Below are 24,435 nucleotides of genomic sequence, written 5' to 3'. Positions count from 1 at the left end.
CTTAAAGCTGACAGGGTTTTTTCTCCTTTTAGTTAGGGGTCTAACCAGGGTGCTGTGTATAAACTATTTCTTTTATTGTTGGACTCCTCTTCACAGGGCCATAGGGACACACAGAGACCAAGACGCATATGCAGCGGCACACAGAGAAACCCACAAGCACGTCCGCATGCGTAGTCACAGTCACACATGCGCACACGCGTGAACACACACATACAGCCTCTCAGACACCGGCCAACATATGTGCCTAACTTCCTGCAGTCGTACTATCAAAGATGCAGTCAATTCTCGGTAAGGGTTAGAGGTCCTTGGGAAGCAGTTTCAGAGCTCAAGGCCAGGTAAATGTTTTTATGGATCATGTCCTGTGAGGACACCGGTCCACTTATGAAGCCTCGGTGATTTCTGTCCACTTCTCAGGTGCAGTTGCTGGGAAAGGCTGGCCGTCGGCACAAACAAGAAGACCTTCGTGTGCTCTGATGACTGGAGGTGCTAAGAAGAACTGGAAAAAGTGAGGCGGGCCCATGTCCCCGAGCGTGGTCGTGGATAACTCAGGATGGTAGGTATTCAAGCACCCCAAGATGTGCCGTTAGATATTAGGTTTTCCTCAGACAGGCCCAATGGCTGCAAGAGTGGATTGATTGTTCCCCTTGCTGAGTGGCCTGAGGGCTGTGGATTCTCCAGGCTTTTGGGGTAGCCCAGGCTCATGGCTCCTGTACAGTGTCCCGCGCAGACCCCGGTTGTGTTCTGCAGTGTCCCAGCATGTGCTTGGATTGATGATGACACCCTTGCATGCATTCCTTGGAAAATCTGAGCCAAATGAGTGAGAACACTCTACCGTCTCGTCATCGAAACTGAGGTTCAGCACGTTTCCTCTCTCAGGGGGAGAGGACAGTTAGGAATGAGGGCCAGCGTCTTCCGCTGACATGCATGCAAACACCACCAAGGACTCCAGTATTGGAGGGGCTCCTGTCTGAGGGTTGACCGTGTCTGCACATAAGCTGTGTTATCTGTGAATCCCGGGTCCCTGCTGAATGGCTGTTGAGGGAATGCGAGGGGGCAGGCTCTCCTGCTGGTCTTAAGAGTCAGAGTGTGTGCTGGTCTAGGCCCAGTTAGCTTGCAGTTGGGAGGTGAGTTTTGGCCAGGATCACGCTTCGTGCATGCCATTTTGGGGGTTGATTCTGGAAGCCAAAATGAGCAAGCGTCCCTGGTTGGTGCCTGGAACCTCAGGCCAGGCCTGTGGCCCTCCCTGTTCTTGCGTTTTTCACGGTGAGCTTCTTGAGTGCCTAGTGAGGCTGGAGCAATGGGCGGGGGTGAGCTCGGATGGGCATCGGCGGAAAGGGGCTGATGGATTAGGCCTTGCTGCTGCCCTTGTTTGCTTCTCTACTTTAACTCCCGGCACAGTGTTGATGCCAAGTGGGTCATCGTGGAGTGGGGAGAGGAATGAGTGCTGAATTTAAACCTGCGTGGATCACTGATGGCCCGTACAGGAAGGGAAGGGAAGATGAGGACATGTCCTTTGTGATGTCGTGGAATAGGCTATCATAATTGGGTTGCAGGTGCTGGCCTCGGCTTCCCAAGGATGTGTCATGTTCGTGATGGGCTGGCATCAGCTGCCTATGGACGGGATGGCTTTGGCAGTTCAAGTGGATGAGGTGAGGTAGGTAACCTGTGTAGAGTTGGAATCCCATTGCCATGGGAAAGACACCCAAAGGGTGTCTTGCGAGACGTAAAGAGGATTGACATGGTGACACGTCTCTGCTGGCCTACTTGGAGGATGTTTAGTTATGCGAACATCCCCTTTGGCCTAATCGTTCCGTTGTTTGGGAATGTGCAAAGCGAAAGTGCTTCTCCCGGGGGGGCATGACTCGGCTTGCGAACAGCCAGAGGTTTACCTGGAGCAGTCCGTTGGGGGGACAGAGGTGGGGGCACTGTTGCGACGCCAGGCGCACTGTCGTGGACAGCCACTGTGCCCTTTCAAGTTTCCAGGTCCCCTCGTGTGGCAAAGGTTTTCCGTTGAACGTCTGTCTGTGGTCCTCGGGGACAGTGCCTTTGATCACTGTGAGTGCCTCGGTAGTGTCGCCGTGGCAGTGGAGGAATTGCCAGGATGCGTGGGGTGGGGTGGGCATCATCAAAGCAGACAGGCTTGCGGTGTGTCTTCCCTGCTGTTCAGTGTCTCCGTGTTCACATGATGTCTGTGGCTTCAAGTAGAGTCGAGTCGCCCTGCAGGCAGGAGGAGGGCACTTAGGACGAGGCTGTGTAGCGTTTGAGCGTTTCCTCAGTGGTCAGGGCCGCAAAGCCTACCAGTTGGAAGCTTGCCTATACGTGGCCAGGAAGGTGGCCTAATTTCCGCTGTGGGGTTCCAACCTGTGTCATGGTTGCTGAAGCCCAACACTTCCCATTGAGGGCATTCCCACGGGGTCATGGAAAGTGATTTGGTCTAGTTGGCGAGATGAGGCACTTGGGCCGAAGTCTGTTAACCCCTTGAGAAGTGCCAGGCTGCATCTTGCCTGTCGGCAACTGCAGGTCGGTGTCAGCCTGCCTATGGGAGGTTACCTTGCTTCTGGGAGCACTGGGAGTGACCCCAAGGGCACATCAGATGTGGTGGTAGGTGTCAGGATCTCCAGGTCCACATAGGTGTGACACTCACGGCCGGGAGGGAGGTCTCGTCCAGTCTTTGTGCTTTGGTCAGAAGGCGTGGCTGTGGGAGAGCGGGAGTCTGTGGCCTATTTTGACAGCCTGGGGTTCAAAGTTCACATGCGGCCTCATGAAGCTGACAGGGGTCTTTCTCCTTTCAGTTGGGGGTCCAACCAGGGTGCTGTGTATAAACTATGACGTGTACTGTTAGAGGCGTCTGCAGAGGGCCACAGGGACACCCAGAGACCAAGACGCGTGTTTAGCGGCACACACAGGTATCCACAAACGCATCCTCGTGCACAGTCACAGTCACACACGCCCACACGTGTGAATACACACATACAGCGTCTCACACACCGAGCAATGTACGTGCGTAACTTCCTTCAGTCATGCTGTGAGACACACAATCAGTTTTCGGTAAGGGATAGTGGTACTTGGGAAGCAGGTTCCAGGCTCACACCCAAGTAACGTGTTCACAAAAATCATGTTCTCTGAGGACCCTTGTGCAATTCAGAAACCTGCCTGATTTCTGTCCGCTTCTCAGGTGGAGTTGCAGAGTAAGGCCTGCTGTCGGCAAAGAGAAGAAGACCTTCGGGTTGTCTGATGACTGGATGTGCTAAGGAGAACTGGACAAAGTGGGGCGGGTGCACGTTGCCGAGCAAGGCTGTGGATATCTCAGGACGGTAAGCATTCACCCATACTAAGATGTGCCATTGGATATTAGGATTTCCACAGATGGGCCCAATGGTTGCAAGAGTGGATTGATTGTTGGTCTTGCTGAGTGGCCTGAGGACTGTGGATTCCCCAGGCAGTTGGAGTACTTCCAGGTCATGGCTCCTCTGCAGAGACCCACGGCCTTCCCTTTTGTGTTCTGCAGCGTCCCAGCATGTGCTTGGATCGATGATGACACCCTTGTATGCATTCCTTGGAAAATCTGAACAAAATGAGTGAGAACGCTCTACCGTCTCCTCATCGAAAGTGAGGTCCAGCACGTTTCCTGTATCGGGAGTATGGGACAGTTAGGAGTGAGGGCCAACGTCCCCTGCTGACAGGCATGCAAACCCCACTAAGGGCTCCAGCATTGGAGGGGCTTCTGTCTGAGGGTCGACCATGTCTGCCCATAAGCTGGGTCATCTATGAATCCCCGGTCCCTGCTAAAAGGCCGTTGAGGGAATGCAAGAGGGCAGGCTTTCCTGCTAGTCTTCAGGGTCGGAGTGTGTTCTGGTAGAGACCCAGTAAGCTTGCAGCTTGGAGAGGTGATTTTTGGACAGGATCACACTTTGTGCATGCCGCTTCCGAGGTTGATTATGGAAGCCAACATGAGCAAGCTTCCCTGGTTGGAGCCTGGAGCCTCAGGCCAGGCCTGTGGCCCTCTCTGTTGTTGTGTTTCGTGCAGTGAGGTTCTTGACTGCCCCGCGTGGCTGGAGCCGTGGGCGGGCATGGGCTGGAGTTGGGCGATGGCGGAAGGGGGCTGATGGTTTAGGCCTCAGTGCTGCCCCTGTCAGCTCCTCTGCTGAAGTTGCCGGCACACTGTTGGCGCTAAGTGGATCTTCGTGAAGTGGGGTGTGGATCAAGTGAAGCATTTCAGCCTGGGTGGTGTCTGCTGGCCTGGAGAGAAAGGTAAGGTATCATGAGGAAAGGTCCTGTGTGATGTCGTGGGATGGGTTGTCATCATTGGGTTGCAGGCGCTGGCCTCGGCTTCCCACGAATGTGTCTTGTTCGTGATGGGCTGGCATAAGCTGCCTATGGAGCGGATGGCTTTGGCAGTTCAAGTGGGTGAGTTGAGGTAGGTAAGCTGTGTAGAGTTGCGATCCCGTTGCCCGAGGAATGACACCCAAAGGGTGTCTTGCGGGAAGTAGAGAAGATCGACATGGTGAGGCGTCTGTGCCGGCCTCCTTGCAGGTAGTTGAGTTATGCGAACATCCCCTTTGGCCGCTTTGTTCCCTTGTTTGGCAATGTGTAAAGCGAAAGTGTTTCTCCCGTGGGGGAATGACGCGACCGGCCGGTGTAGCACGCAGGCCTTTCGAACAGCCAGAGGTTTATCTGGAGCCGTCCATTGGTGGGCCAGAAATGGGGGACCCATAGCCATGCCTGCTGTGCCGCCGTGGCCAGCCACTGTTCCCTTTCAGGCTTCCAAGTTCCCTTGCATGGCAGAGGTCTTCCATTGAAAGTCTGTCTGTGGTCCTCGGGGACCATGCCTTTGATCACTGTGAGTTACTCGATAGTGTCACTGTGGCAGTGGAGAATTTCCAGGATGCATGGTGTGGGATCAGCATCAACCAAGGAGACAGGCTTGCGGTCTGTCTTCCCTGGTGTTCAGTGTTCCCGTGTTCTGAAGATGTTTGTGGTTTCCAGTAGGGTCGTGTCGCCCTGTGGGCTGGAGGAGGGCATGTAGGACGAGGATTTCAAGGGTTTGAGCGTTTCCTTAGGGGTCAGGGCTGCGAACATACAAGATGGGAGCTGCCTGAGACGTGGCTGGGAATGTGGACTACTTTCCGCCATGGGGATCCGACATGGGTCATTGTGGCTGAAGCCCACCACTTCCTGTGGTGGGCATTCCCACGGGTCAATGGAAAGTGATTAGGCCTAGTTGGCGAGAAGTGGCACGTGGGCCCACGTTCGTTAGCCCCTTGAGTCTTTTCAGACTGCATCTTGGCAGCAGACAGCTGCCGGTCGGTGTCGGCCCGACCATGGGAGTTCCCTTGCTTCCGGAAGTGCTGCGAGTGACCCCAAATGCCCATCAGATATACTGGTAGCTGACAGAGTCTCGAGGTGCATGTCGATGTCACAGCCAAGGCCCGGAGGCAGGTCTCGTCGAGGCTTTGTGTTTTGGTCAGAAGGCGTGGCTGTAGGAGAGCGGGAGTCCGTGGACTATTTCAACAGCCCCTGGGGGTCAAAGTGTGCCTGCGGCCTCTTAAAGCTGACAGGGTTTTTTCTCCTTTTAGTTAGGGGTCTAACCAGGGTGCTGTGTATAAACTATTTCTTTTATTGTTGGACTCCTCTTCACAGGGCCATAGGGACACACAGAGACCAAGACGCATATGCAGCGGCACACAGAGAAACCCACAAGCACGTCCGCATGCGTAGTCACAGTCACACATGCGCACACGCGTGAACACACACATACAGCCTCTCAGACACCGGCCAACATATGTGCCTAACTTCCTGCAGTCGTACTATCAAAGATGCAGTCAATTCTCGGTAAGGGTTAGAGGTCCTTGGGAAGCAGTTTCAGAGCTCAAGGCCAGGTAAATGTTTTTATGGATCATGTCCTGTGAGGACACCGGTCCACTTATGAAGCCTCGGTGATTTCTGTCCACTTCTCAGGTGCAGTTGCTGGGAAAGGCTGGCCATCGGCACAAACAAGAAGACCTTCGTGTGCTCTGATGACTGGAGGTGCTAAGAAGAACTGGAAAAAGTGAGGCGGGCCCATGTCCCCGAGCGTGGTCGTGGATAACTCAGGATGGTAGGTATTCAAGCACCCCAAGATGTGCCGTTAGATATTAGGTTTTCCTCAGACGGGCCCAATGGCTGCAAGAGTGGATTGATTGTTCCCCTTGCTGAGTGGCCTGAGGGCTGTGGATTCTCCAGGCTTTTGGGGTAGCCCAGGCTCATGGCTCCTGTACAGTGTCCCGCGCAGACCCCGGTTGTGTTCTGCAGTGTCCCAGCATGTGCTTGGATTGATGATGACACCCTTGCATGCATTCCTTGGAAAATCTGAGCCAAATGAGTGAGAACACTCTACCGTCTCGTCATCGAAACTGAGGTTCAGCACGTTTCCTCTCTCAGGGGGAGAGGACAGTTAGGAATGAGGGCCAGCGTCTTCCGCTGACATGCATGCAAACACCACCAAGGACTCCAGTATTGGAGGGGCTCCTGTCTGAGGGTTGACCGTGTCTGCACATAAGCTGTGTTATCTGTGAATCCCGGGTCCCTGCTGAATGGCTGTTGAGGGAATGCGAGGGGGCAGGCTCTCCTGCTGGTCTTAAGAGTCAGAGTGTGTGCTGGTCTAGGCCCAGTTAGCTTGCAGTTGGGAGGTGAGTTTTGGCCAGGATCACGCTTCGTGCATGCCATTTTGGGGGTTGATTCTGGAAGCCAAAATGAGCAAGCGTCCCTGGTTGGTGCCTGGAACCTCAGGCCAGGCCTGTGGCCCTCCCTGTTCTTGCGTTTTTCACGGTGAGCTTCTTGAGTGCCTAGTGAGGCTGGAGCAATGGGCGGGGGTGAGCTCGGATGGGCATCGGCGGAAAGGGGCTGATGGATTAGGCCTCGCTGCTGCCCTTGTTTGCTTCTCTACTTTAACTCCCGGCACAGTGTTGATGCCAAGTGGGTCATCGTGGAGTGGGGAGAGGAATGAGTGCTGAATTTAAACCTGCGTGGATCACTGATGGCCCGTACAGGAAGGGAAGGGAAGATGAGGACATGTCCTTTGTGATGTCGTGGAATAGGCTATCATAATTGGGTTGCAGGTGCTGGCCTCGGCTTCCCAAGGATGTGTCATGTTCGTGATGGGCTGGCATCAGCTGCCTATGGACGGGATGGCTTTGGCAGTTCAAGTGGATGAGGTGAGGTAGGTAACCTGTGTAGAGTTGGAATCCCATTGCCATGGGAAAGACACCCAAAGGGTGTCTTGCGAGACGTAAAGAGGATTGACATGGTGACACGTCTCTGCTGGCCTACTTGGAGGATGTTTAGTTATGCGAACATCCCCTTTGGCCTAATCGTTCCGTTGTTTGGGAATGTGCAAAGCGAAAGTGCTTCTCCCGGGGGGGCATGACTCGGCTTGCGAACAGCCAGAGGTTTACCTGGAGCAGTCCGTTGGGGGGACAGAGGTGGGGGCACTGTTGCGACGCCAGGCGCACTGTCGTGGACAGCCACTGTGCCCTTTCAAGTTTCCAGGTCCCCTCGTGTGGCAAAGGTTTTCCGTTGAACGTCTGTCTGTGGTCCTCGGGGACAGTGCCTTTGATCACTGTGAGTGCCTCGGTAGTGTCGCCGTGGCAGTGGAGGAATTGCCAGGATGCGTGGGGTGGGGTGGGCATCATCAAAGCAGACAGGCTTGCGGTGTGTCTTCCCTGCTGTTCAGTGTCTCCGTGTTCACATGATGTCTGTGGCTTCAAGTAGAGTCGAGTCGCCCTGCAGGCAGGAGGAGGGCACTTAGGACGAGGCTGTGTAGCGTTTGAGCGTTTCCTCAGTGGTCAGGGCCGCAAAGCCTACCAGTTGGAAGCTTGCCTATACGTGGCCAGGAAGGTGGCCTAATTTCCGCTGTGGGGTTCCAACCTGTGTCATGGTTGCTGAAGCCCAACACTTCCCATTGAGGGCATTCCCACGGGGTCATGGAAAGTGATTTGGTCTAGTTGGCGAGATGAGGCACTTGGGCCGAAGTCTGTTAACCCCTTGAGAAGTGCCAGGCTGCATCTTGCCTGTCGGCAACTGCAGGTCGGTGTCAGCCTGCCTATGGGAGGTTACCTTGCTTCTGGGAGCACTGGGAGTGACCCCAAGGGCACATCAGATGTGGTGGTAGGTGTCAGGATCTCCAGGTCCACATAGGTGTGACACCCACGGCCGGGAGGGAGGTCTCGTCCAGTCTTTGTGCTTTGGTCAGAAGGCGTGGCTGTGGGAGAGCGGGAGTCTGTGGCCTATTTTGACAGCCTGGGGTTCAAAGTTCGCATGCGGCCTCATGAAGCTGACAGGGGTCTTTCTCCTTTCAGTTGGGGGTCCAACCAGGGTGCTGTGTATAAACTATGACGTGTACTGTTAGAGGCGTCTGCAGAGGGCCACAGGGACACCCAGAGACCAAGACGCGTGTTTAGCGGCACACACAGGTATCCACAAACGCATCCTCGTGCACAGTCACAGTCACACACGCCCACACGTGTGAATACACACATACAGCGTCTCACACACCGAGCAATGTACGTGCGTAACTTCCTTCAGTCATGCTGTGAGACACACAATCAGTTTTCGGTAAGGGATAGTGGTACTTGGGAAGCAGGTTCCAGGCTCACACCCAAGTAACGTGTTCACAAAAATCATGTTCTCTGAGGACCCTTGTGCAATTCAGAAACCTGCCTGATTTCTGTCCGCTTCTCAGGTGGAGTTGCAGAGTAAGGCCTGCTGTCGGCAAAGAGAAGAAGACCTTCGGGTTGTCTGATGACTGGATGTGCTAAGGAGAACTGGACAAAGTGGGGCGGGTGCACGTTGCCGAGCAAGGCTGTGGATATCTCAGGACGGTAGGCATTCACCCATACTAAGATGTGCCATTGGATATTAGGATTTCCACAGATGGGCCCAATGGTTGCAAGAGTGGATTGATTGTTGGTCTTGCTGAGTGGCCTGAGGACTGTGGATTCCCCAGGCAGTTGGAGTACTTCCAGGTCATGGCTCCTCTGCAGAGACCCACGGCCTTCCCTTTTGTGTTCTGCAGCGTCCCAGCATGTGCTTGGATCGATGATGACACCCTTGTATGCATTCCTTGGAAAATCTGAACAAAATGAGTGAGAACGCTCTACCGTCTCCTCATCGAAACTGAGGTCCAGCACGTTTCCTGTCTCGGGAGTATGGGACAGTTAGGAGTGAGGGCCAACGTCCCCTGCTGACAGGCATGCAAACCCCACTAAGGGCTCCAGCATTGGAGGGGCTCCTGTCTGAGGGTCGACCATGTCTGCCCATAAGCTGGGTCATCTATGAATCCCCGGTCCCTGCTAAAAGGCCGTTGAGGGAATGCAAGAGGGCAGGCTTTCCTGCTAGTCTTCAGGGTTGGAGTGTGCTCTGGTATAGACCCAGTAAGCTTGCAGCTTGGAGAGGTGATTTTTGGACAGGATCACACATTGTGCATGCCGCTTCCGAGGTTGATTATGGAAGCCAACATGAGCAAGCTTCCCTGGTTGGAGCCTGGAGCCTCAGGCCAGGCCTGTGGCCCTCTCTGTTGTTGTGTTTCGTGCAGTGAGGTTCTTGACTGCCCCGTGTGGCTGGAGCAGTGGGCGGGCGTGGGCTGGAGTTGGGCGATGGCGGAAGGGGGCTGATGGTTTAGGCCTCAGTGCTGCCCCTGTCAGCTCCTCTGCTGAAGTTGCCGGCACACTGTTGGCGCTAAGTGGATCTTCGTGGAGTGGGGTGTGGATCGAGTGAAGCATTTCAGCCTGGGTGGTGGCTGCTGGCCTGGAGAGAAAGGTAAGGTATCATGAGGAAAGGTCCTGTGTGATGTCGTGGTATAGGTTGTCATCATTGGGTTGCAGGCGCTGGCCTCGGCTTCCCACGAATGTGTCTTGTTCGTGATGGGCTGGCATAAGCTGCCTATGGAGCGGATGGCTTTGGCAGTTCAAGTGGGTGAGTTGAGGTAGGTAAGCTGTGTAGAGTTGCGATCCCGTTGCCCGAGGAATGACACCCAAAGGGTGTCTTGCGGGAAGTAGAGAAGATCGACATGGTGAGGCGTCTGTGCCGGCCTCCTTGCAGGTAGTTGAGTTATGCGAACATCCCCTTTGGCCGCTTTGTTCCCTTGTTTGGCAATGTGTAAAGCGAAAGTGTTTCTCCCGTGGGGGAATGACGCGACCGGCCGGTGTAGCACGCAGGCCTTTCGAACAGCCAGAGGTTTATCTGGAGCCGTCCATTGGTGGGCCAGAAATGGGGGACCCATAGCCATGCCTGCTGTGCCGCCGTGGCCAGCCACTGTTCCCTTTCAGGCTTCCAAGTTCCCTTGCATGGCAGAGGTCTTCCATTGAAAGTCTGTCTGTGGTCCTCGGGGACCATGCCTTTGATCACTGTGAGTTACTCGATAGTGTCACTGTGGCAGTGGAGAATTTCCAGGATGCATGGTGTGGGATCAGCATCAACCAAGGAGACAGGCTTGCGGTCTGTCTTCCCTGGTGTTCAGTGTTCCCGTGTTCTGAAGATGTTTGTGGTTTCCAGTAGGGTCGTGTCGCCCTGTGGGCTGGAGGAGGGCATGTAGGACGAGGATTTCAAGGGTTTGAGCGTTTCCTTAGGGGTCAGGGCTGCGAACATACAAGATGGGAGCTGCCTGAGACGTGGCTGGGAATGTGGACTACTTTCCGCCATGGGGATCCGACATGGGTCATTGTGGCTGAAGCCCACCACTTCCTGTGGTGGGCATTCCCACGGGTCAATGGAAAGTGATTAGGCCTAGTTGGCGAGAAGTGGCACGTGGGCCCACGTTCGTTAGCCCCTTGAGTCTTTTCAGACTGCATCTTGGCAGCAGACAGCTGCCGGTCGGTGTCGGCCCGACCATGGGAGTTCCCTTGCTTCCGGAAGTGCTGCGAGTGACCCCAAATGCCCATCAGATATACTGGTAGCTGACAGAGTCTCGAGGTGCATGTCGATGTCACAGCCAAGGCCCGGAGGCAGGTCTCGTCGAGGCTTTGTGTTTTGGTCAGAAGGCGTGGCTGTAGGAGAGCGGGAGTCCGTGGACTATTTCAACAGCCCCTGGGGGTCAAAGTGTGCCTGCGGCCTCTTAAAGCTGACAGGGTTTTTTCTCCTTTTAGTTAGGGGTCTAACCAGGGTGCTGTGTATAAACTATTTCTTTTATTGTTGGACTCCTCTTCACAGGGCCATAGGGACACACAGAGACCAAGACGCATATGCAGCGGCACACAGAGAAACCCACAAGCACGTCCGCATGCGTAGTCACAGTCACACATGCGCACACGCGTGAACACACACATACAGCCTCTCAGACACCGGCCAACATATGTGCCTAACTTCCTGCAGTCGTACTATCAAAGATGCAGTCAATTCTCGGTAAGGGTTAGAGGTCCTTGGGAAGCAGTTTCAGAGCTCAAGGCCAGGTAAATGTTTTTATGGATCATGTCCTGTGAGGACACCGGTCCACTTATGAAGCCTCGGTGATTTCTGTCCACTTCTCAGGTGCAGTTGCTGGGAAAGGCTGGCCATCGGCACAAACAAGAAGACCTTCGTGTGCTCTGATGACTGGAGGTGCTAAGAAGAACTGGAAAAAGTGAGGCGGGCCCATGTCCCCGAGCGTGGTCGTGGATAACTCAGGATGGTAGGTATTCAAGCACCCCAAGATGTGCCGTTAGATATTAGGTTTTCCTCAGACGGGCCCAATGGCTGCAAGAGTGGATTGATTGTTCCCCTTGCTGAGTGGCCTGAGGGCTGTGGATTCTCCAGGCTTTTGGGGTAGCCCAGGCTCATGGCTCCTGTACAGTGTCCCGCGCAGACCCCGGTTGTGTTCTGCAGTGTCCCAGCATGTGCTTGGATTGATGATGACACCCTTGCATGCATTCCTTGGAAAATCTGAGCCAAATGAGTGAGAACACTCTACCGTCTCGTCATCGAAACTGAGGTTCAGCACGTTTCCTCTCTCAGGGGGAGAGGACAGTTAGGAATGAGGGCCAGCGTCTTCCGCTGACATGCATGCAAACACCACCAAGGACTCCAGTATTGGAGGGGCTCCTGTCTGAGGGTTGACCGTGTCTGCACATAAGCTGTGTTATCTGTGAATCCCGGGTCCCTGCTGAATGGCTGTTGAGGGAATGCGAGGGGGCAGGCTCTCCTGCTGGTCTTAAGAGTCAGAGTGTGTGCTGGTCTAGGCCCAGTTAGCTTGCAGTTGGGAGGTGAGTTTTGGCCAGGATCACGCTTCGTGCATGCCATTTTGGGGGTTGATTCTGGAAGCCAAAATGAGCAAGCGTCCCTGGTTGGTGCCTGGAACCTCAGGCCAGGCCTGTGGCCCTCCCTGTTCTTGCGTTTTTCACGGTGAGCTTCTTGAGTGCCTAGTGAGGCTGGAGCAATGGGCGGGGGTGAGCTCGGATGGGCATCGGCGGAAAGGGGCTGATGGATTAGGCCTCGCTGCTGCCCTTGTTTGCTTCTCTACTTTAACTCCCGGCACAGTGTTGATGCCAAGTGGGTCATCGTGGAGTGGGGAGAGGAATGAGTGCTGAATTTAAACCTGCGTGGATCACTGATGGCCCGTACAGGAAGGGAAGGGAAGATGAGGACATGTCCTTTGTGATGTCGTGGAATAGGCTATCATAATTGGGTTGCAGGTGCTGGCCTCGGCTTCCCAAGGATGTGTCATGTTCGTGATGGGCTGGCATCAGCTGCCTATGGACGGGATGGCTTTGGCAGTTCAAGTGGATGAGGTGAGGTAGGTAACCTGTGTAGAGTTGGAATCCCATTGCCATGGGAAAGACACCCAAAGGGTGTCTTGCGAGACGTAAAGAGGATTGACATGGTGACACGTCTCTGCTGGCCTACTTGGAGGATGTTTAGTTATGCGAACATCCCCTTTGGCCTAATCGTTCCGTTGTTTGGGAATGTGCAAAGCGAAAGTGCTTCTCCCGGGGGGGCATGACTCGGCTTGCGAACAGCCAGAGGTTTACCTGGAGCAGTCCGTTGGGGGGACAGAGGTGGGGGCACTGTTGCGACGCCAGGCGCACTGTCGTGGACAGCCACTGTGCCCTTTCAAGTTTCCAGGTCCCCTCGTGTGGCAAAGGTTTTCCGTTGAACGTCTGTCTGTGGTCCTCGGGGACAGTGCCTTTGATCACTGTGAGTGCCTCGGTAGTGTCGCCGTGGCAGTGGAGGAATTGCCAGGATGCGTGGGGTGGGGTGGGCATCATCAAAGCAGACAGGCTTGCGGTGTGTCTTCCCTGCTGTTCAGTGTCTCCGTGTTCACATGATGTCTGTGGCTTCAAGTAGAGTCGAGTCGCCCTGCAGGCAGGAGGAGGGCACTTAGGACGAGGCTGTGTAGCGTTTGAGCGTTTCCTCAGTGGTCAGGGCCGCAAAGCCTACCAGTTGGAAGCTTGCCTATACGTGGCCAGGAAGGTGGCCTAATTTCCGCTGTGGGGTTCCAACCTGTGTCATGGTTGCTGAAGCCCAACACTTCCCATTGAGGGCATTCCCACGGGGTCATGGAAAGTGATTTGGTCTAGTTGGCGAGATGAGGCACTTGGGCCGAAGTCTGTTAACCCCTTGAGAAGTGCCAGGCTGCATCTTGCCTGTCGGCAACTGCAGGTCGGTGTCAGCCTGCCTATGGGAGGTTACCTTGCTTCCGGGAGCACTGGGAGTGACCCCAAGGGCACATCAGATGTGGTGGTAGGTGTCAGGATCTCCAGGTCCACATAGGTGTGACACCCACGGCCGGGAGGGAGGTCTCGTCCAGTCTTTGTGCTTTGGTCAGAAGGCGTGGCTGTGGGAGAGCGGGAGTCTGTGGCCTATTTTGACAGCCTGGGGTTCAAAGTTCGCATGCGGCCTCATGAAGCTGACAGGGGTCTTTCTCCTTTCAGTTGGGGGTCCAACCAGGGTGCTGTGTATAAACTATGACGTGTACTGTTAGAGGCGTCTGCAGAGGGCCACAGGGACACCCAGAGACCAAGACGCGTGTTTAGCGGCACACACAGGTATCCACAAACGCATCCTCGTGCACAGTCACAGTCACACACGCCCACACGTGTGAATACACACATACAGCGTCTCACACACCGAGCAATGTACGTGCGTAACTTCCTTCAGTCATGCTGTGAGACACACAATCAGTTTTCGGTAAGGGATAGTGGTACTTGGGAAGCAGGTTCCAGGCTCACACCCAAGTAACGTGTTCACAAAAATCATGTTCTCTGAGGACCCTTGTGCAATTCAGAAACCTGCCTGATTTCTGTCCGCTTCTCAGGTGGAGTTGCAGAGTAAGGCCTGCTGTCGGCAAAGAGAAGAAGACCTTCGGGTTGTCTGATGACTGGATGTGCTAAGGAGAACTGGACAAAGTGGGGCGGGTGCACGTTGCCGAGCAAGGCTGTGGATATCTCAGGACGGTAGGCATTCACCCATACTAAGATGTGCCATTGGATATTAGGATTTCCACAGATGGGCCCAATGGTTGCAAGAGTGGATTGATTGTTGGTCTTGCTGAGTGGCCTGAGGACTGTGGATTCCCCAGGCAGTTGGAGTACTTCCAGGTCATGGCTCCTCTGCAGAGACCCACGGCCTTCCCTTTTGTGTTCTGCAGCGTCCCAGCATGTGCTTGGATCGATGATGACACCCTTGTATGCATTCCTTGGAAAATCTGAACAAAATGAGTGAGAACGCTCTACCGTCTCCTCATCGAAACTGAGGTCCAGCACGTTTCCTGTCTCGGGAGTATGGGACAGTTAGGAGTGAGGGCCAACGTCCCCTGCTGACAGGCATGCAAACCCCACTAAGGGCTCCAGCATTGGAGGGGCTCCTGTCTGAGGGTCGACCATGTCTGCCCATAAGCTGGGTCATCTATGAATCCCCGGTCCCTGCTAAAAGGCCGTTGAGGGAATGCAAGAGGGCAGGCTTTCCTGCTAGTCTTCAGGGTTGGAGTGTGCTCTGGTATAGACCCAGTAAGCTTGCAGCTTGGAGAGGTGATTTTTGGACAGGATCACACATTGTGCATGCCGCTTCCGAGGTTGATTATGGAAGCCAACATGAGCAAGCTTCCCTGGTTGGAGCCTGGAGCCTCAGGCCAGGCCTGTGGCCCTCTCTGTTGTTGTGTTTCGTGCAGTGAGGTTCTTGACTGCCCCGTGTGGCTGGAGCAGTGGGCGGGCGTGGGCTGGAGTTGGGCGATGGCGGAAGGGGGCTGATGGTTTAGGCCTCAGTGCTGCCCCTGTCAGCTCCTCTGCTGAAGTTGCCGGCACACTGTTGGCGCTAAGTGGATCTTCGTGGAGTGGGGTGTGGATCGAGTGAAGCATTTCAGCCTGGGTGGTGGCTGCTGGCCTGGAGAGAAAGGTAAGGTATCATGAGGAAAGGTCCTGTGTGATGTCGTGGTATAGGTTGTCATCATTGGGTTGCAGGCGCTGGCCTCGGCTTCCCACGAATGTGTCTTGTTCGTGATGGGCTGGCATAAGCTGCCTATGGAGCGGATGGCTTTGGCAGTTCAAGTGGGTGAGTTGAGGTAGGTAAGCTGTGTAGAGTTGCGATCCCGTTGCCCGAGGAATGACACCCAAAGGGTGTCTTGCGGGAAGTAGAGAAGATCGACATGGTGAGGCGTCTGTGCCGGCCTCCTTGCAGGTAGTTGAGTTATGCGAACATCCCCTTTGGCCGCTTTGTTCCCTTGTTTGGCAATGTGTAAAGCGAAAGTGTTTCTCCCGTGGGGGAATGACGCGACCGGCCGGTGTAGCACGCAGGCCTTTCGAACAGCCAGAGGTTTATCTGGAGCCGTCCATTGGTGGGCCAGAAATGGGGGACCCATAGCCATGCCTGCTGTGCCGCCGTGGCCAGCCACTGTTCCCTTTCAGGCTTCCAAGTTCCCTCGCATGGCAGAGGTCTTCCATTGAAAGTCTGTCTGTGGTCCTCGGGGACCATGCCTTTGATCACTGTGAGTTACTCGATAGTGTCACTGTGGCAGTGGAGAATTTCCAGGATGCATGGTGTGGGATCAGCATCAACCAAGGAGACAGGCTTGCGGTCTGTCTTCCCTGGTGTTCAGTGTTCCCGTGTTCTGAAGATGTTTGTGGTTTCCAGTAGGGTCGTGTCGCCCTGTGGGCTGGAGGAGGGCATGTAGGACGAGGATTTCAAGGGTTTGAGCGTTTCCTTAGGGGTCAGGGCTGCGAACATACAAGATGGGAGCTGCCTGAGACGTGGCTGGGAATGTGGACTACTTTCCGCCATGGGGATCCGACATGGGTCATTGTGGCTGAAGCCCACCACTTCCTGTGGTGGGCATTCCCACGGGTCAATGGAAAGTGATTAGGCCTAGTTGGCGAGAAGTGGCACGTGGGCCCACGTTCGTTAGCCCCTTGAGTGTTTTCAGACTGCATCTTGGCAGCAGACAGCTGCCGGTCGGTGTCGGCCCGACCATGGGAGTTCCCTTGCTTCCGGAAGTGCTGCGAGTGACCCCAAATGCCCATCAGATATACTGGTAGCTGACAGAGTCTCGAGGTGCATGTCGATGTCACAGCCAAGGCCCGGAGGCAGGTCTCGTCGAGGCTTTGTGTTTTGGTCAGAAGGCGTGGCTGTAGGAGAGCGGGAGTCCGTGGACTATTTCAACAGCCCCTGGGGGTCAAAGTGTGCCTGCGGCCTCTTAAAGCTGACAGGGTTTTTTCTCCTTTTAGTTAGGGGTCTAACCAGGGTGCTGTGTATAAACTATTTCTTTTATTGTTGGACTCCTCTTCACAGGGCCATAGGGACACACAGAGACCAAGACGCATATGCAGCGGCACACAGAGAAACCCACAAGCACGTCCGCATGCGTAGTCACAGTCACACATGCGCACACGCGTGAACACACACATACAGCCTCTCAGACACCGGCCAACATATGTGCCTAACTTCCTGCAGTCGTACTATCAAAGATGCAGTCAATTCTCGGTAAGGGTTAGAGGTCCTTGGGAAGCAGTTTCAGAGCTCAAGGCCAGGTAAATGTTTTTATGGATCATGTCCTGTGAGGACACCGGTCCACTTATGAAGCCTCGGTGATTTCTGTCCACTTCTCAGGTGCAGTTGCTGGGAAAGGCTGGCCGTCGGCACAAACAAGAAGACCTTCGTGTGCTCTGATGACTGGAGGTGCTAAGAAGAACTGGAAAAAGTGAGGCGGGCCCATGTCCCCGAGCGTGGTCGTGGATAACTCAGGATGGTAGGTGTTCAAGCACCCCAAGATGTGCCGTTAGATATTAGGTTTTCCTCAGACGGGCCCAATGGCTGCAAGAGTGGATTGATTGTTCCCCTTGCTGAGTGGCCTGAGGGCTGTGGATTCTCCAGGCTTTTGGGGTAGCCCAGGCTCATGGCTCCTGTACAGTGTCCCGCGCAGACCCCGGTTGTGTTCTGCAGTGTCCCAGCATGTGCTTGGATTGATGATGACACCCTTGCATGCATTCCTTGGAAAATCTGAGCCAAATGAGTGAGAACACTCTACCGTCTCGTCATCGAAACTGAGGTTCAGCACGTTTCCTCTCTCAGGGGGAGAGGACAGTTAGGAATGAGGGCCAGCGTCTTCCGCTGACATGCATGCAAACACCACCAAGGACTCCAGTATTGGAGGGGCTCCTGTCTGAGGGTTGACCGTGTCTGCACATAAGCTGTGTTATCTGTGAATCCCGGGTCCCTGCTGAATGGCTGTTGAGGGAATGCGAGGGGGCAGGCTCTCCTGCTGGTCTTAAGAGTCAGAGTGTGTGCTGGTCTAGGCCCAGTTAGCTTGCAGTTGGGAGGTGAGTTTTGGCCAGGATCACGCTTCGTGCATGCCATTTTGGGGGTTGATTCTGGAAGCCAAAATGAGCAAGCGTCCCTGGTTGGTGCCTGGAACCTCAGGCCAGGCCTGTGGCCCTCCCTGTTCTTGCGTTTTTCACGGTGAGCTTCTTGAGTGCCTAGTGAGGCTGGAGCAATGGGCGGGGGTGAGCTCGGATGGGCATCGGCGGAAAGGGGCTGATGGATTAGGCCTCGCTGCTGCCCTTGTTTGCTTCTCTACTTTAACTCCCGGCACAGTGTTGATGCCAAGTGGGTCATCGTGGAGTGGGGAGAGGAATGAGTGCTGAATTTAAACCTGCGTGGATCACTGATGGCCCGTACAGGAAGGGAAGGGAAGATGAGGACATGTCCTTTGTGATGTCGTGGAATAGGCTATCATAATTGGGTTGCAGGTGCTGGCCTCGGCTTCCCAAGGATGTGTCATGTTCGTGATGGGCTGGCATCAGCTGCCTATGGACGGGATGGCTTTGGCAGTTCAAGTGGATGAGGTGAGGTAGGTAACCTGTGTAGAGTTGGAATCCCATTGCCATGGGAAAGACACCCAAAGGGTGTCTTGCGAGACGTAAAGAGGATTGACATGGTGACACGTCTCTGCTGGCCTACTTGGAGGATGTTTAGTTATGCGAACATCCCCTTTGGCCTAATCGTTCCGTTGTTTGGGAATGTGCAAAGCGAAAGTGCTTCTCCCGGGGGGGCATGACTCGGCTTGCGAACAGCCAGAGGTTTACCTGGAGCAGTCCGTTGGGGGGACAGAGGTGGGGGCACTGTTGCGACGCCAGGCGCACTGTCGTGGACAGCCACTGTGCCCTTTCAAGTTTCCAGGTCCCCTCGTGTGGCAAAGGTTTTCCGTTGAACGTCTGTCTGTGGTCCTCGGGGACAGTGCCTTTGATCACTGTGAGTGCCTCGGTAGTGTCGCCGTGGCAGTGGAGGAATTGCCAGGATGCGTGGGGTGGGGTGGGCATCATCAAAGCAGACAGGCTTGCGGTGTGTCTTCCCTGCTGTTCAGTGTCTCCGTGTTCACATGATGTCTGTGGCTTCAAGTAGAGTCGAGTCGCCCTGCAGGCAGGAGGAGGGCACTTAGGACGAGGCTGTGTAGCGTTTGAGCGTTTCCTCAGTGGTCAGGGCCGCAAAGCCTACCAGTTGGAAGCTTGCCTATACGTGGCCAGGAAGGTGGCCTAATTTCCGCTGTGGGGTTCCAACCTGTGTCATGGTTGCTGAAGCCCAACACTTCCCATTGAGGGCATTCCCACGGGGTCATGGAAAGTGATTTGGTCTAGTTGGCGAGATGAGGCACTTGGGCCGAAGTCTGTTAACCCCTTGAGAAGTGCCAGGCTGCATCTTGCCTGTCGGCAACTGCAGGTCGGTGTCAGCCTGCCTATGGGAGGTTACCTTGCTTCCGGGAGCACTGGGAGTGACCCCAAGGGCACATCAGATGTGGTGGTAGGTGTCAGGATCTCCAGGTCCACATAGGTGTGACACCCACGGCCGGGAGGGAGGTCTCGTCCAGTCTTTGTGCTTTGGTCAGAAGGCGTGGCTGTGGTAGAGCGGGAGTCTGTGGCCTATTTTGACAGCCTGGGGTTCAAAGTTCGCATGCGGCCTCATGAAGCTGACAGGGGTCTTTCTCCTTTCAGTTGGGGGTCCAACCAGGGTGCTGTGTATAAACTATGACGTGTACTGTTAGAGGCGTCTGCAGAGGGCCACAGGGACACCCAGAGACCAAGACGCGTGTTTAGCGGCACACACAGGTATCCACAAACGCATCCTCGTGCACAGTCACAGTCACACACGCCCACACGTGTGAATACACACATACAGCGTCTCACACACCGAGCAATGTACGTGCGTAACTTCCTTCAGTCATGCTGTGAGACACACAATCAGTTTTCGGTAAGGGATAGTGGTACTTGGGAAGCAGGTTCCAGGCTCACACCCAAGTAACGTGTTCACAAAAATCATGTTCTCTGAGGACCCTTGTGCAATTCAGAAACCTGCCTGATTTCTGTCCGCTTCTCAGGTGGAGTTGCAGAGTAAGGCCTGCTGTCGGCAAAGAGAAGAAGACCTTCGGGTTGTCTGATGACTGGATGTGCTAAGGAGAACTGGACAAAGTGGGGCGGGTGCACGTTGCCGAGCAAGGCTGTGGATATCTCAGGACGGTAAGCATTCACCCATACTAAGATGTGCCATTGGATATTAGGATTTCCACAGATGGGCCCAATGGTTGCAAGAGTGGATTGATTGTTGGTCTTGCTGAGTGGCCTGAGGACTGTGGATTCCCCAGGCAGTTGGAGTACTTCCAGGTCATGGCTCCTCTGCAGAGACCCACGGCCTTCCCTTTTGTGTTCTGCAGCGTCCCAGCATGTGCTTGGATCGATGATGACACCCTTGTATGCATTCCTTGGAAAATCTGAACAAAATGAGTGAGAACGCTCTACCGTCTCCTCATCGAAACTGAGGTCCAGCACGTTTCCTGTCTCGGGAGTATGGGACAGTTAGGAGTGAGGGCCAACGTCCCCTGCTGACAGGCATGCAAACCCCACTAAGGGCTCCAGCATTGGAGGGGCTCCTGTCTGAGGGTCGACCATGTCTGCCCATAAGCTGGGTCATCTATGAATCCCCGGTCCCTGCTAAAAGGCCGTTGAGGGAATGCAAGAGGGCAGGCTTTCCTGCTAGTCTTCAGGGTTGGAGTGTGCTCTGGTATAGACCCAGTAAGCTTGCAGCTTGGAGAGGTGATTTTTGGACAGGATCACACTTTGTGCATGCCGCTTCCGAGGTTGATTATGGAAGCCAACATGAGCAAGCTTCCCTGGTTGGAGCCTGGAGCCTCAGGCCAGGCCTGTGGCCCTCTCTGTTGTTGTGTTTCGTGCAGTGAGGTTCTTGACTGCCCCGTGTGGCTGGAGCAGTGGGCGGGCGTGGGCTGGAGTTGGGCGATGGCGGAAGGGGGCTGATGGTTTAGGCCTCAGTGCTGCCCCTGTCAGCTCCTCTGCTGAAGTTGCCGGCACACTGTTGGCGCTAAGTGGATCTTCGTGGAGTGGGGTGTGGATCGAGTGAAGCATTTCAGCCTGGGTGGTGGCTGCTGGCCTGGAGAGAAAGGTAAGGTATCATGAGGAAAGGTCCTGTGTGATGTCGTGGTATAGGTTGTCATCATTGGGTTGCAGGCGCTGGCCTCGGCTTCCCACGAATGTGTCTTGTTCGTGATGGGCTGGCATAAGCTGCCTATGGAGCGGATGGCTTTGGCAGTTCAAGTGGGTGAGTTGAGGTAGGTAAGCTGTGTAGAGTTGCGATCCCGTTGCCCGAGGAATGACACCCAAAGGGTGTCTTGCGGGAAGTAGAGAAGATCGACATGGTGAGGCGTCTGTGCCGGCCTCCTTGCAGGTAGTTGAGTTATGCGAACATCCCCTTTGGCCGCTTTGTTCCCTTGTTTGGCAATGTGTAAAGCGAAAGTGTTTCTCCCGTGGGGGAATGACGCGACCGGCCGGTGTAGCACGCAGGCCTTTCGAACAGCCAGAGGTTTATCTGGAGCCGTCCATTGGTGGGCCAGAAATGGGGGACCCATAGCCATGCCTGCTGTGCCGCCGTGGCCAGCCACTGTTCCCTTTCAGGCTTCCAAGTTCCCTCGCATGGCAGAGGTCTTCCATTGAAAGTCTGTCTGTGGTCCTCGGGGACCATGCCTTTGATCACTGTGAGTTACTCGATAGTGTCACTGTGGCAGTGGAGAATTTCCAGGATGCATGGTGTGGGATCAGCATCAACCAAGGAGACAGGCTTGCGGTCTGTCTTCCCTGGTGTTCAGTGTTCCCGTGTTCTGAAGATGTTTGTGGTTTCCAGTAGGGTCGTGTCGCCCTGTGGGCTGGAGGAGGGCATGTAGGACGAGGATTTCAAGGGTTTGAGCGTTTCCTTAGGGGTCAGGGCTGCGAACATACAAGATGGGAGCTGCCTGAGACGTGGCTGGGAATGTGGACTACTTTCCGCCATGGGGATCCGACATGGGTCATTGTGGCTGAAGCCCACCACTTCCTGTGGTGGGCATTCCCACGGGTCAATGGAAAGTGATTAGGCCTAGTTGGCGAGAAGTGGCACGTGGGCCCACGTTCGTTAGCCCCTTGAGTGTTTTCAGACTGCATCTTGGCAGCAGACAGCTGCCGGTCAGTGTCGGCCCGACCATGGGAGTTCCCTTGCTTCCGGAAGTGCTGCGAGTGACCCCAAATGCCCATCAGATATACTGGTAGCTGACAGAGTCTCGAGGTGCATGTCGATGTCACAGCCAAGGCCCGGAGGCAGGTCTCGTCGAGGCTTTGTGTTTTGGTCAGAAGGCGTGGCTGTAGGAGAGCGGGAGTCCGTGGACTATTTCAACAGCCCCTGGGGGTCAAAGTGTGCCTGCGGCCTCTTAAAGCTGACAGGGTTTTTTCTCCTTTTAGTTAGGGGTCTAACCAGGGTGCTGTGTATAAACTATTTCTTTTATTGTTGGACTCCTCTTCACAGGGCCATAGGGACACACAGAGACCAAGACGCATATGCAGCGGCACACAGAGAAACCCACAAGCACGTCCGCATGCGTAGTCACAGTCACACATGCGCACACGCGTGAACACACACATACAGCCTCTCAGACACCGGCCAACATATGTGCCTAACTTCCTGCAGTCGTACTATCAAAGATGCAGTCAATTCTCGGTAAGGGTTAGAGGTCCTTGGGAAGCAGTTTCAGAGCTCAAGGCCAGGTAAATGTTTTTATGGATCATGTCCTGTGAGGACACCGGTCCACTTATGAAGCCTCGGTGATTTCTGTCCACTTCTCAGGTGCAGTTGCTGGGAAAGGCTGGCCATCGGCACAAACAAGAAGACCTTCGTGTGCTCTGATGACTGGAGGTGCTAAGAAGAACTGGAAAAAGTGAGGCGGGCCCATGTCCCCGAGCGTGGTCGTGGATAACTCAGGATGGTAGGTATTCAAGCACCCCAAGATGTGCCGTTAGATATTAGGTTTTCCTCAGACGGGCCCAATGGCTGCAAGAGTGGATTGATTGTTCCCCTTGCTGAGTGGCCTGAGGGCTGTGGATTCTCCAGGCTTTTGGGGTAGCCCAGGCTCATGGCTCCTGTACAGTGTCCCGCGCAGACCCCGGTTGTGTTCTGCAGTGTCCCAGCATGTGCTTGGATTGATGATGACACCCTTGCATGCATTCCTTGGAAAATCTGAGCCAAATGAGTGAGAACACTCTACCGTCTCGTCATCGAAACTGAGGTTCAGCACGTTTCCTCTCTCAGGGGGAGAGGACAGTTAGGAATGAGGGCCAGCGTCTTCCGCTGACATGCATGCAAACACCACCAAGGACTCCAGTATTGGAGGGGCTCCTGTCTGAGGGTTGACCGTGTCTGCACATAAGCTGTGTTATCTGTGAATCCCGGGTCCCTGCTGAATGGCTGTTGAGGGAATGCGAGGGGGCAGGCTCTCCTGCTGGTCTTAAGAGTCAGAGTGTGTGCTGGTCTAGGCCCAGTTAGCTTGCAGTTGGGAGGTGAGTTTTGGCCAGGATCACGCTTCGTGCATGCCATTTTGGGGGTTGATTCTGGAAGCCAAAATGAGCAAGCGTCCCTGGTTGGTGCCTGGAACCTCAGGCCAGGCCTGTGGCCCTCCCTGTTCTTGCGTTTTTCACGGTGAGCTTCTTGAGTGCCTAGTGAGGCTGGAGCAATGGGCGGGGGTGAGCTCGGATGGGCATCGGCGGAAAGGGGCTGATGGATTAGGCCTCGCTGCTGCCCTTGTTTGCTTCTCTACTTTAACTCCCGGCACAGTGTTGATGCCAAGTGGGTCATCGTGGAGTGGGGAGAGGAATGAGTGCTGAATTTAAACCTGCGTGGATCACTGATGGCCCGTACAGGAAGGGAAGGGAAGATGAGGACATGTCCTTTGTGATGTCGTGGAATAGGCTATCATAATTGGGTTGCAGGTGCTGGCCTCGGCTTCCCAAGGATGTGTCATGTTCGTGATGGGCTGGCATCAGCTGCCTATGGACGGGATGGCTTTGGCAGTTCAAGTGGATGAGGTGAGGTAGGTAACCTGTGTAGAGTTGGAATCCCATTGCCATGGGAAAGACACCCAAAGGGTGTCTTGCGAGACGTAAAGAGGATTGACATGGTGACACGTCTCTGCTGGCCTACTTGGAGGATGTTTAGTTATGCGAACATCCCCTTTGGCCTAATCGTTCCGTTGTTTGGGAATGTGCAAAGCGAAAGTGCTTCTCCCGGGGGGGCATGACTCGGCTTGCGAACAGCCAGAGGTTTACCTGGAGCAGTCCGTTGGGGGGACAGAGGTGGGGGCACTGTTGCGACGCCAGGCGCACTGTCGTGGACAGCCACTGTGCCCTTTCAAGTTTCCAGGTCCCCTCGTGTGGCAAAGGTTTTCCGTTGAACGTCTGTCTGTGGTCCTCGGGGACAGTGCCTTTGATCACTGTGAGTGCCTCGGTAGTGTCGCCGTGGCAGTGGAGGAATTGCCAGGATGCGTGGGGTGGGGTGGGCATCATCAAAGCAGACAGGCTTGCGGTGTGTCTTCCCTGCTGTTCAGTGTCTCCGTGTTCACATGATGTCTGTGGCTTCAAGTAGAGTCGAGTCGCCCTGCAGGCAGGAGGAGGGCACTTAGGACGAGGCTGTGTAGCG

At 54.8% G+C, this 24,435-nt stretch overlaps 9 non-coding genes across 9 annotated transcripts; all 9 read left to right on the top strand.

Moving 5' to 3' along the window:
• Window positions 1-764: 764 nt before the first annotated feature.
• On the top strand, window positions 765-857 carry LOC132361134 (small nucleolar RNA SNORD116). The gene has a single exon (XR_009501445.1). It is a non-coding gene; the product is annotated as a small nucleolar RNA SNORD116 (small nucleolar RNA).
• Window positions 858-3,525: 2,668 nt separating this feature from the next.
• On the top strand, window positions 3,526-3,618 carry LOC132361827 (small nucleolar RNA SNORD116). The gene has a single exon (XR_009502094.1). It is a non-coding gene; the product is annotated as a small nucleolar RNA SNORD116 (small nucleolar RNA).
• A 2,690-nt stretch (window positions 3,619-6,308) lies between these two features.
• On the top strand, window positions 6,309-6,401 carry LOC132361133 (small nucleolar RNA SNORD116). Its single transcript, XR_009501444.1, has one exon. It is a non-coding gene; the product is annotated as a small nucleolar RNA SNORD116 (small nucleolar RNA).
• A 2,668-nt stretch (window positions 6,402-9,069) lies between these two features.
• LOC132361701 (small nucleolar RNA SNORD116) lies at window positions 9,070-9,162 on the top strand. Its single transcript, XR_009501971.1, has one exon. It is a non-coding gene; the product is annotated as a small nucleolar RNA SNORD116 (small nucleolar RNA).
• A 2,690-nt stretch (window positions 9,163-11,852) lies between these two features.
• LOC132361132 (small nucleolar RNA SNORD116) lies at window positions 11,853-11,945 on the top strand. The gene has a single exon (XR_009501443.1). It is a non-coding gene; the product is annotated as a small nucleolar RNA SNORD116 (small nucleolar RNA).
• Window positions 11,946-14,613: 2,668 nt separating this feature from the next.
• Window positions 14,614-14,706, top strand: LOC132361700 (small nucleolar RNA SNORD116). Its single transcript, XR_009501970.1, has one exon. It is a non-coding gene; the product is annotated as a small nucleolar RNA SNORD116 (small nucleolar RNA).
• Window positions 14,707-17,396: 2,690 nt separating this feature from the next.
• Window positions 17,397-17,489, top strand: LOC132361130 (small nucleolar RNA SNORD116). Its single transcript, XR_009501442.1, has one exon. It is a non-coding gene; the product is annotated as a small nucleolar RNA SNORD116 (small nucleolar RNA).
• A 2,668-nt stretch (window positions 17,490-20,157) lies between these two features.
• On the top strand, window positions 20,158-20,250 carry LOC132361699 (small nucleolar RNA SNORD116). The gene has a single exon (XR_009501969.1). It is a non-coding gene; the product is annotated as a small nucleolar RNA SNORD116 (small nucleolar RNA).
• Window positions 20,251-22,940: 2,690 nt separating this feature from the next.
• LOC132361129 (small nucleolar RNA SNORD116) lies at window positions 22,941-23,033 on the top strand. Its single transcript, XR_009501441.1, has one exon. It is a non-coding gene; the product is annotated as a small nucleolar RNA SNORD116 (small nucleolar RNA).
• The last annotated feature ends 1,402 nt before the right edge of the window (window positions 23,034-24,435 follow it).

This window comes from Balaenoptera ricei, chromosome 2 (genome assembly GCF_028023285.1).
Source record: "Balaenoptera ricei isolate mBalRic1 chromosome 2, mBalRic1.hap2, whole genome shotgun sequence".
Classification (NCBI taxonomy): domain Eukaryota; kingdom Metazoa; phylum Chordata; class Mammalia; order Artiodactyla; family Balaenopteridae; genus Balaenoptera; species Balaenoptera ricei.
The sequence above is the reverse complement of the archived record's forward strand: the minus strand, read 5'-3'. Positions and strand labels throughout refer to the sequence as shown.